The sequence below is a fragment of the Lithobates pipiens genome, unplaced genomic scaffold (genome assembly GCF_037356315.1).
Source record: "Lithobates pipiens isolate NorthernLeopardFrog02 unplaced genomic scaffold, aLitPip1_a1.2 Scaffold_27, whole genome shotgun sequence".
NCBI classification, from domain to species: Eukaryota; Metazoa; Chordata; class Amphibia; order Anura; family Ranidae; genus Lithobates; species Lithobates pipiens.
The window spans coordinates 58,912,396-58,924,630 of NW_027507788.1; the positions used below are offsets into that span (position 1 = coordinate 58,912,396).

Below are 12,235 nucleotides of genomic sequence, written 5' to 3' on the forward strand. Positions count from 1 at the left end.
ATGTATGTAGTCATAGGTCCCGCCTCCTTAAATGAGAAGTCGACCAAAAAAAAAGTATTCGTTAAACCCAACAAGTGCTTTTTTTTTTACTACCAATATTCCTTTATACTGGCTTTTGACATTTACAGTGGGGCAAAAATGTATTTAGTCAGCCACCAATTATGCAAGTTCCTCCACTTAAAAAGATGAGCGAAGGCCTGTAATTGTCATCATAGGTATACCGCAACTATGAGAGACAAAATGTGGAAACAAATCCAGACAATCACGTTGTCCGATTTGGAAAGAATTTGCAAATTATGGTGGAAAATAAGTATTTGGTCAATATCAAAAGTTCATCTCAATACTTTGTTATATATCCTTTGTTGGCAATGACAGAGGTCAAACGTGTCACACACTGTTCCTGGTATGTTGGCTCATTCTTCCATGCAGATCTCCTCCAGAGCAGTGATGTTTTGGGGCTGTTGCTGAGCAACTCGGACTTTCAACTCCCTCCAAAGGTTTTCTATGGGGTTGGGATCAGGAGACTGGTTAGGCCACTCCAGGACCTTGACATGCTTCTTACAAAGCCATTCCTTCGTTGCCCGGGTGGTGTGTTTGGGATTATTGTCATGCTGAAAGACCCAGCCACTTTTCATCTTCAATGCCCTTGCTGATGGGAGGTTTGCACTCAAAATCTCACGATACATGGCCCCATTTATTCTTTCATGTACATGGATCAGTCATCATGTTCCCTTTGCAGAGAAACAGCACCAAAGCATGATGTTGCCACCCCCATGCTTCACAGTAGGTATGGTGTTCTTTGGTTGCAACTCAGCATTCTCTCTCTGTTCTCCAAACACGAAGAGTTGCGTTTCTACCAAACAGTTCTACTTTGGTTTCATCTGACCATATGATATTCTCCCAATCCTCTTCTGGGTCATCCAAATGCTCTCAAGCAAACCTCAGATGGGCCCGGACATGTACTGACTTAAGCAGGGGGACACGTCTGGCACTGCAGGATCCGAGTCCCTGGCGGCATAGTGTGTTACTGATGGTAGCCTTTGTTACGTTGGTCCCAGCTCTCTGCAGGTCATTCACTAGGTCCCCCTGTGTGGTTCTGGGATTTTTGCTCACCGTTCTTGTCATCAATTTGACCCCACAGGGTGAGATCTTGCGTGGAGCCCCAGATCGAGGGAGATTATCAGTGGCCTTGTATTTCTTCCATTTTCTAATTATTACTCCCACAGTTGATGCCTTCACACCAAGCTGCTTGCCTATAGCAGATTCAGTCTTCCCAGCCTGGTGCAGGTCTACAATTTTGTTTCTGGTGTCCTTTGACAGCTCTTTGGTCTTCACCATAGTGGAGTTTGGAGTGTGACTGTTTGAGGTTGTGAACAGGTGTCTTTTAGGCCCCTTTCACACTAACGTCCCGTTCAGGCCCGCCTGTCAGTTTTTCAGGCGGACCTGAACGGGTGCTCCATAGAGGTCTATGGAGCGTCGGATGTCAGCGGTGACATGTCCGCTGACATCCGACCCGCTCCGATCCGAAAAAGTGTGACGGAGGAAAAAGCTATTTTTCCATCCGTCTGCGGATCGGATCGGATGACGACGGGCACTGCGGTCCGTCGTCATCCGATCTCCCATAGGGGAGAGCGGCGCTGTGACAGGTCCGTCCCTGCACAGTGTGCGGAGACAGAGCTGTCATCTCCCTGCTCAGCGGGGATCGGCGGAGTGATCCCCGCTGAGCAAACGGATATCCACGGGGCGGATCAGAACTGATCCGCCCCGTGTGAAAGGACCCTTATACTGATAAGTTCAAACAGGTGCCATTAATACAGGTAATGATTGGAGGGCAGAGGAGCCAAGAAGATACAGGTGAGCCAGAAATCTTGCTTGTTTGTAGGTGACCAAATACTTATTTTACACCGTAATTTGCAAATAAATTCTTTCAAAAATCAGACAACGTGATTGTCTGGAATTGTTTCCACATTTTTTCTCTCATAGTTGAGGTATACCTATGATGACAATTACAGGCCTGTCTCATCTTTTTAGTAGGAGAACTTGCACAATTGGTGGCTAACTAAATACTTTTTTGCTCCACTCTACAAAATGCAGCAATTTAGAAATTGGATGAAAGTTTAGCAAACACCTTTTGAAAGGTAAAACATGTATTTTATATAGAGCTATATAGATCAGACCAACATGAGGGACAAATGAGGAGGAAAGAGGGACCGAGAGACATTGTTCCAAATCAAGGACAATCCCTCGAAATCAGGGAAAGTTGGAAGCTATGAGAGCATGAAAGTATTCATACCCCTTGACATTTTCCACATTTTGTCACGTTACAACCAAAAACGTAAATGTATTTTTGATTGGGATTTTGTGTGATAGACCAAAACAAAGTGGCACATAATTGTGAAGTGAAAGGAAAAAGATAAATGCAGCCCTCAAACTTTCCACTCGCCTGCTCGCATTTTGCAAGTGGAAAATGAGGTCTGGCGAGGAGCTGGGCTGCCTGGGAGCAGAGGGGTGAATGGGAGCCATTCACCCAGAGAGAGTGTGTGGAGGTACAGAAAGGAGCGGCCGGATCATCATAGCATAAGACGTGTGGAGGAAGAGGACATCCGGCTTGATCACAGAGCGGGGCTTACCCGATGTCCAGTTTTACATTACAATTGAAGTCCTCGCACCGTCACACAAAGCTCCGCCCTCCTGACCCTGCACCTGTGACAGACAGAACACCAGTCCAATGCCACGGAGCGTTCTGTCTGTCACAGGTGCGGGATCAGGAGGGCGGGGATGTGTGTGATGGCGCATGGACTTCAATTGTAGCTGTTACAGCGGGTAAACCCTACTCTGTGATTAAGCCGCATCTCCTCTTCCTCCATGCTCTCTTCTGCTATAATGATCCAGCCGCCCCCCTCTGCACAGGTGGGGCTGCACGATGGACACAGGTGAGGCTGCACGATGGACACAGGTGAGGCTGCACTGCTGAGGTTGCAATGATGGACACAGGTGAGGTTGCACTGCTGAGGTTGCAATGATGGACACAGGTGAGGTTGCACTGCTGAGGCTGCAATGATGGACACAGGTGAGGTTGCACTGCTGAGGTTGCAATGATAGACACAAGTGAGGTTGCACTGCTGAGGCTGCAATGATGGACACAGGTGAGGCTGCGTTAGTGGGCACTGGTCACGCTACGTTGATGGGCACGTGTCATAAAGTTGTTAATATTTATTTGTGTAACTTAATTCTGCATAAAACATTTAAGTGTAATTTCATGAGAAAGGAGTGTGTATAGGGGCGGGATTAGTGGCGGGGCATGGTAGGGGTTGGGTGGGGCAGCAGGTGGCGAGTAACTCTAAAGGCCTGGCTAGTAGCTCAGGACTTGAAATTTTGAGCCCTGATAAATGGGTTTTAATTTATTTTTACAAATAAATATTGTAAATATCTGAAATACTTTGTAGAACCACCTTTTGCTGCAATTGCAGCTGCAAGTATTTTTGATTATGTCTTTACCAGCTTTGCACATCTAGAGAGAGTGCAATTTTTGCCCATTCTCCTTTGCAAAATAGCTCAAGCTATGTCACATTGGATGGACAGCGTCTGAACAATTTGAAAGTCTTGCCACAGATTCTCAATTGGATTTAGGTCTGAATTTTGACTGGGCCATTCTAACACATGAATATACTGACTGGGCCATTCTAACACATGAATATGCTAAACCATTCCATTGTAGCTCTGGCTGTACGTTTAGGTTTGTTGCCCTGCTGGAAAGTGAACCTCCGCCCCAGTCTCAAGTCTTTTGCAGACTCTAGCAGGTTTTCTGCTAACATTGCCCTGTATTTGACTCCATCCATCTTCCCATCAACTCTGACCAACTTCCCTGTCCCTTCTGAAGACAAGTATCCCCACAACATGATGCTGTCATCACCATGTTTCACAGTGGGGATGGTGTGTTCAGGGTGATGCAGTGTTAGTTTTCTGCCACACATTGCGTTTTGTTTTCCGGGCAAAAAGCTAAATTTTGGTCTCATCTGATCCAAGCACCTTCTTTCATGTTTGCTGTGTCCCCTACATGGCTTCTTGCAAACTGCAATGGGGCTTTTTCTTGCCACTTTTCCATAAAGGCCAGATTTTTGGCATGCATGACTAATGCCCTGTACACACGGGTAGACATTCCGACCACAAAATCTGTAGGATTTTTCAGACGGATTTTGTCCGAACCTGGTGTTGCATACACGCGGTCGGACAAAGTTGACAGAAAATCAGTTTGTTCGGAGCATGGTGACATTCGTTGCATACGACGTGACTACGTAGAGGCTAGTAGCCAATAGGTTTAGTCTCGTAATTTGATCTGAGCATGCGTGGCACTTTGTCCAGCAAACGGAAAAAGTCAGATCGGATTTTTTTGTCGGAAAATTTTAGATCCTGCTCTCAAATTTTTTCAGTCGAAGAGCCCACACACGATCGGATTTTCCGACAATATAATCCGATCGGACCTTTTCCCTTGGAATTTCCAAATTTCTTGTGTACAGGGCATAATTGTCCTGTGGGCAGATTCTTCAAACTGAGCTGTGGATCTCTGCAGCTCCTCCAGAGTTACCATGGACCGCTTGGCTGCTTCTCTGATATATGTTCTCCTTGGCTGGCATGTCAGTTTAGGTGGATGGCCATGTCTTGGTAGGTTTGCAGTTGTGCCATACTCTTTCCAATTTCAGATGATGGCTTGAACAGTGCTCTGTGAGATGTTTAAAGCTTGGGATATTCTTTTTACAACCTAACCCTGCTTTAAAACTTCTCCACAACTTTATCCCTGACCTGTCTGCTGTGTTCCTTGGCCTTCATGATGCCGTTCGCTCACTAAGGTTTTCCAACAAACCTCTGAGGGCTTAACAGAACAGCTGCATTTATACTGAGATTAAAATTACCCAGAGGTGGACTCCATTTACTAATTAGGTGACTTCTGAAGGCAATTGGTTCCACTAGATTTTAGTTGGTGGTATCAGAGTAGGGGAATGAACACAAATGCACGCCACACTTTTCAGATATTGATTTGTAAAAAAAAAAAAAAAAACATTAATAATTTTCCTTCCACTTTACAATTATGTGCCACTTCGTGTTGGTCTATCACATAAAATCCAAATAAAATACACTTATGTTTTTGGTTGTAACAGGACAAAAGGTGCAAAATTTCAAGGGGTATGAATACTTTTTCAAGGCACTGTAACTTCAGCTCTCTGCCCCCTGCTTTTCAGAACTGAAGTCCTGTGTAAATTCTGCACTTTGAATGGCTGTGAAGGAAACATGGCTGTAAATAAACTGCTACAACTTATGTAGGAGGATTTGTTTCATTTCTTTTTATCACCTGAGGCCAGTCACTTCAATGGGTATATTTAAGAGTTTACAACCACCAAGTATTCAAAGGAGTTATGTATATAATGTATATTTTTTAAGAAAAAAAAACGTTGTCCAAATCAGGCAGCTATGGGCTACCTTGTCATTATTGGAATGAGGGGTAACTTTGCAACATGTGACCCGTCTAGGATGCAGAAGAGAGGAGGGGCTTTAATTCAAACCCTAGCAGGAGCCTTTTCTGATAGGAATCCAAATGCAATGTTCCCCACGCTCAAATTCCAGAAAACCGGCTGTTCCGTGATGCTGGGGGCTGTAATCACCATAGGCTGGAAACCGTGGATAATCAAAGGGAAGAAAATGTCATCCGCACACCAAGGATTCCTCAAAAGGGTCCAAAGCTTTATTTTGTGGTCACATGAGAGATATACAGCAATGTTTCGGCTCCAAAACATTGCTGTATATCACTCATGTGAACATGGAATAAAGCTTTGGACCCCTTCGAGGAATCCTTGGTGTGCAGATGACATTTTCTTCCCTTTGATTTTCCGATAGGAAGCCTGTTTTTTTCCCCCATTTGCGTAACACCACCACAAATCAACAGCTTTACTGGTCCGGGAGCCTGGTGGGGAGGAACCTGCACATCCAGTACAAACCAGCTAATGGGCATCCAACTACCTGGCTGAGAACTCAGACACCTAAGTATATAAAAATTGGCTTTTTGACTTGCCAATAAAACCATTTTTTTGGAGTGCGGACCGTGGATCTTTACTCCTTAACCATGGGTAATATGCAGATAGCTTCAGGTGATTGGACCCCAGAAAAAAAATAAAAGGTGCAGGAACATCTATAAGACACCTTTATAACCCTTCCTGCTGCCAGCCAGCCTCTGTTTTGTAGCAAGCAAAATAAAGATGATAAAGAACAGAGGGCAAGGGACCTGTGTAATGTATGGTACTCTAGGAAATTATTTTACTGGTAAGTCAAAAATCCTAGTTTCTTAGTTGCATAGTATAGAACACAGGATTTTTAGTGTTTAACCACTTCGATACCGGACACTTATACACCTTCCTGCCCAGACCAATTTTGAGCTTTCAGCGCTGTCACACTTTGAATGACAATTGTGCGGTCATGCTACACTTTACCAAAACAAATTTTTTATCATTTTGTTCCCACAAATAGAGCTTTCTTTTGGTAGTATTTGATTTTTATTTTCTGCTAAACAAATAAAAAAAGACAGAAAATCTTGGAAAAAAAACATTTTTTTGTTTCAGTTACAAAACTTTGTAAATAAGTAAGTTTTCTCCTTCACTGATGGGCACTGACAGGCACTGATAAGGCGGCACAGGTGGCACCAGTGAAGTGGCACTGATAGGCGACACAGATAGACACTGATAGGTGACCTAAATAGGCACTGATGGGTAACACGGATTGTCATGGATAGGTGGCACGGATTGGCATGGATGGGCGGCACGGATTGGCGGCACAGATGGGCATGGATGGGCGGCACAGATGGGCATGGATGGGCGGCACAGATGGGCATGGATGGGCGGCACAGATGGGCATGGATAGGCGGCACAGATGGGCATGGATAGGCGGCACTGAGGGGCGGCATGGATGGGCACTGAGGGGCGGCATGGATGGGCACTGAGGGGCGGCATGGATGGGCACTGAGGGGCGGCATGGATGGGCACTGATGGGCGGCATTGTAATTTAAAGTTTTGTAGGGATGGATGCCAGTGCCAAACAATAATGCATGCCAATCAGTGATACCCATTGTGGGCACTGATTGGCATCCATTATGGGCACTGATTGGCATTCATTCTGGGCACTGGCTGGCATCCCTGGTGGTCTGGTGGCGTCCCTGGTGGTCCAGTGTGGGCATCCTGGGGGGGCTGTGCTGATAATCGATCAGCACAGACCCCCCGTCAGAGGAGCAGCCGATCAGCTCTCCTCTACTCACGTCTGACAGACGCGAGTGAGGAAAAGCCGATCACCGGCTCTTCCTATTTACACTGTGATCAGCAGTGATTGGACACGGCTGATCACATGGTAAAGAGTCTCCATTGGAGACTCTTTACCGAGATCGTAGCTGCAGGGTGTCAGACTGACACCCCGCAACAACGATCACTGCGATGCATGCCCCCGGGGGCACGCAGCGGCTTAATATCCTGATCACGTCATAGGACGTCTGGTCAGGATATTACAACCACTTTGCCACCGTCATTTTGCTATATGGCGAGCGACAAGTGAACCAAAAAACAGCCTTTTGGCAGCCTTGCATATAAAAAAAAAAAAAAAAAAAAAAAAAAAAACAGGTGCCTGGTGCCAAAAAGCCCATGAAGCACTAATGATTGGAGTAGAGTGCGCCTTAACAGGTAGGGGAGGAATCCTATCATTTAGACCAGCTTTTCTCAACCTTTTACACCCCAGAGGAACCCTTGAAATTATTTTCAGGTGCCAGGGAACCCTTGCTAAGGTTAGTTCATTAGGGGGCATTAGGAAAATGCCCCACTTACAGTTGTGCTCAGAACACCACCCCAAGAGTCAGCTAAATAGATCACTGAGGTCATTCTACTGGCTCTGAAAATAGGCCAAACACCTGGAATTATGAAGGCACCATCAAATGTGCGGTCATTTATTCACAGCTCAAAGTACCTCTGGAAAACCCCAGGTTGAGAATGGCTGCTTTATGGTAAATACTTGAATGAGAACTGGTCTAATCCAACTAGCAATGGTAGAGTGAGAAGCTGGGAACCTCTTGTGAGAACCTCCAGGAAGGATTTAAAAAAAATAAAAATAAAGGAAAAGTACACTCCACCCACGCATATCGAAGTCAATATAGCGAACAAAAATTTCCTTGAGATGTTTCAGAATGGGGCACAGGAAGGGGACTCTTTACAGCCTAAGAATGCTAACTCAGACTCCCTTTACAGAGGTGATAGACAAGAAAAACAACTTGGCCAACTTGCTAGTGAGGTCAGAGAAAGGATTATCCTCAATAGGTTCAATGGGTGGCCTTTGAAGAATCAAAAGAAACAGTCACAAAAGAATGTACAGGGGGAAAATGTGTGCGACATCCCACACAAAGGCCGTAAGTAGGGAATAATTGGCCAACAGTCTCTGAAATGTATCATTCAAGGCGGAGGTTTGCCCCTTGATGACACTCAAGGCCAGATGCTGATCTAGACCAGTGTTTCTCAACCTTTTGTCAACACCCTTTAAAATGATGTACAATCTCGGGGCACCCCATTCTAAAATGTAATAAATTAAACAGTTTTACGTAACATAGCAACATCCACACATGCAGGACACCCAAACATGACGTATTCTTCCAAAGCATATACACCACCTTTGCACAATGGTACTGACTAGTATTGCAATGTTTCTCTCCCTCACTCTGCTAGTGTGACCCCATTGCTGATAGAGAGGGACAGGAGAGGGGCAAACAAAGATGGCGTGCAGACACCTGGCATTGTTCTTATCAATTGATAATGTCAGCTGTTAGGACACGGAGGGCTGGAAGGTTGTAATTGTGCACAATGAAAACCTGTGACTTTGTAACTAAAAGGCAAGCTTGGCCCACCTACTGGCTTGTACACAATTTTTAGGCATTTTGCCATGGCACGCCTGAAGAAACTTGGTTGAATAAGGCTGATCTAGACCAAGGTTTCTCAACTCCAGTCCTCAAGTACCCCCACAACAGGTCGTGTTTTCGGGCCTTACATTATTTTGCACAGGTGATTTAATCAGTTTCACTGCCTTAGTAATTACCACAGCCGTTTCATCTGAGGAAAATGCTGAAAACAAGACCTGCTGGGGGTACTTGAGGACTGGAGTTGAGAAACATTGATCTAGACCACAGTGTAAGAGGATGTATCCAATGGCAAACTAGTTAAGATGAAAGTTCCTTTAGGATGCACCAAAATTTCAGCGGCTGAAACATAGCGGCAGAAAATGGTGTTATTGGCATTTTTGCTGATAATGGCACTGAAAACGCATGTGATTTTGCCATGATTTAACTGTGCTTATGGTGCGCTTTTAATAGGTCATGTGACTCAAAGACCTTATCAAAAACGTAACACAGGTGCGTTATTGATGCATTCTAGCTTCGTAATGCATTTCAACGGAGAGGTGCGTTTTTTTAACTGCCCAAATATGCAGCTAGCAGGATTTTTAACACCACAACAAAAGCCAGATACATTTTTTATGAGCTTTTTTTTACGCCAAAAGGTGCCAATAATGGCTGACAAACTAATTTCAATCCATGATATTAAAAAGTAAATATATATATATTTTTTTATTTTTTAAACTGACCTTTTGGGTTTTAGGCCAAGTGTATTCTGCATTTTCGGTTTCGGCACAAAAATTCCCATTCGTCTAATTTCCTGCCCTCGCAACGTGTAAACTATGATGGTATACTTTGTAAAAAGTTGACTTCTTTAGACTTCACATGGGTAGAAATTACCACATTTGATAGCCCCCTTGCCTCAGAACCTGGGCTTCAACAGTCATAATATTTAAGCCAGCAATGGAGACGCAGCATGATGGCTGGTCCTTAGGAAAGAAGGTCAGGACAATTTAGCAGAGCCCATAGGGTCTGAGTACCCTGTCCTCCTGGGCCAGTTTGATTCAAAGAAAATCATCAGAATGCCCTGGGGATCCTGCAAGGTAGACAAGGAAAAGCTGTAGAGGAGGAAAGGCATAGATCAGGTGAGACAGATTCCAGAGACTCCAGAGAGTCCGCTGTAAAGGACTGAGGATTCCTGGACCTGGCAACAAGCCTGTCCGGTTTGTAGTTTGATATGGATGCTCAAAGATCACATCCAGCATTCCCAACCTGCAGAACAAAAACCAGACAGTGAAGGCTGAGAAAGTCCACCTGCCAGTCTTTCACATCCAACATTAATCCTCCAAACAGGGTGGGACATTTAAATATATATCTGCCCTATGAGGAGAGAGATGATGCAGCTGCAGAAGGGCACAGTGCTGGATCTAAAAAACAAAAACACAAGTATAAAAGGGGTGAGGGGGCAATACAAATGCTGGGACATTTTTTAATTTAAATGTTTTTGCTTTAATGCATTCTACGCATTAAGGTGAAAAATCGTTTTATGTTCAGCAAGTATGTTCAGCAAGTTTGCCATGTTTGTTATTTTAAAGCAGAGCTACAACCAAAAGGGGAACCTCCGCTCCCGCCCCCTCCCCGCTGCCACATTTGGCACCCTTCGGGGATCGGGTACTTGGTTTTGACTGAGCTGGAAGTTCGGCCCTCCTCATCCTTCCCCTGCAGCCAGACCATTTACAGAACGCAGTGTACTTCGTGCATGCACAGACTTCATTTTTTTTTTTGAAGGAGCCTGGAGATCCTCTTTAATTACAAAAAAAGGAGCATTTACAATCGCTTTAAGGTAAAAAAAAAAAAAAAAAAAAAAAAAGTTACCTTTACACCCACTTTGTCCAATCCTATTCACCCTAAAGGAGAAGTATAGTCAAACCTTTTAGGCCATTCTTCTGTGTCACAAAAGAGCAGCTAGTTCTACACTTCTGTTTTTTGGAGTCAGTGGACTTTATCCCAGGGCCGGTCCAGTCTCTGAAAAGATCTTGACCATATGGTCGTGATCCACCCAGAAACTGGCACTGACAGCTGGTTTAGCTTCTCAGTGATCCACTGAGAGCTTGTGCCAGCCGTTCCCATCTCCTCCACAGCCCAGCACTCCACTGACAGTCACAAACTCTGTGCAGGCGGAGGACTGAGAGCTGAGCGATCAGCGGTGTTTGATTGCCAAGTTCTCGGTCTTAGAGGAGGAGGAGGACAGCTGCAGCTAGGATCGGTGCTGCAGCCATCTACTGAAGTACAATTTCTTTTTTTATATTCCCCAATTTCCCTTTTAACACCAGTGTCTAATAATTAACAAATGAACACTACACAATCTAGGGTCTGTAGGTAATTAATCAGTCAAAAGAGAAATGTGGAAGCAGTTAACACTGGCCTCTTTTTGTCAAAATGCTACTTTGCCTGGCTGTGCTATTTTTGCCTACATATTTTTTGTATCTCTGATCCAGAGGTAGGAGCTAAAGAATTTATGCTAATAAAACTGTCGGTGAGCAATATCATGACAGAGCAATAGATTACTAAAGAGATAGAACAAATAGCTTTCTATGAAGCAAGTTTCACATGTAGTAAGCTGCAGCCTCTTGCAGAGATGTACTGCACATAATCGGAGCATTGTACAATCATGCAAGATTGATTGCTGCTGCTTGTGTAAATGACTCCATAGAGAGCCATGCGTTCCTTTCATTTAGCAATCAATACTACTTCTAATGCCAATGTTTTCAGCTGCAGGCTTGAGCTACTATATATTTTGTGTGCTGCACCAGTCTAATAAGTGGTTAGATCTCTCAGTACCAAGAATGTAGAATCACCTATGTAGCCTCACCCTAAGGCTGCTTAAGATTTAAATGGCTGAAAATCAACTAACTTGTGTTGCTAAAACAGAAAAAAAATATTTTATACCAAATAATTCCACCCAAAGCTGATTGTTCATGTATCACTAGCAGGCTGAACTGCTTGTGATCATCACATATCTTGTTACCCAGATATTTAAAGGATAAGTTGACCTTTTCAGGCAGAATTTCACTTTTTATAATTCGAATCATTTTCAAATGCCGTTTCTGGCCTAGCTATCCCACCTGCCTTATCCACAGGAGGTTTAAAATCTTATCAGTTTATTTGAATTTTTAAAATGATTTTCAGATTCCATCACTTCCTGTAGGCTGCCTCTCAGCCTTTACCGCCTGTAGGCTGCCTCTCAGCCGTTACCGCCTGTAGGCTGCCTCTCAGCCGTTACCGCCTGTAGGCTGCCTCTCAGCCGTTACCGCCTGTAGGCTGCCTCTCAGC

At 44.4% G+C, this 12,235-nt stretch overlaps 1 protein-coding gene across 3 annotated transcripts in view; it reads right to left on the reverse strand.

Moving 5' to 3' along the window:
• The window catches only part of SIK3 (SIK family kinase 3), a 274,128-nt gene that overhangs the window by 133,325 nt on the left and 128,568 nt on the right, over nucleotides 1-12,235 (reverse strand). The window lies entirely within an intron of this gene.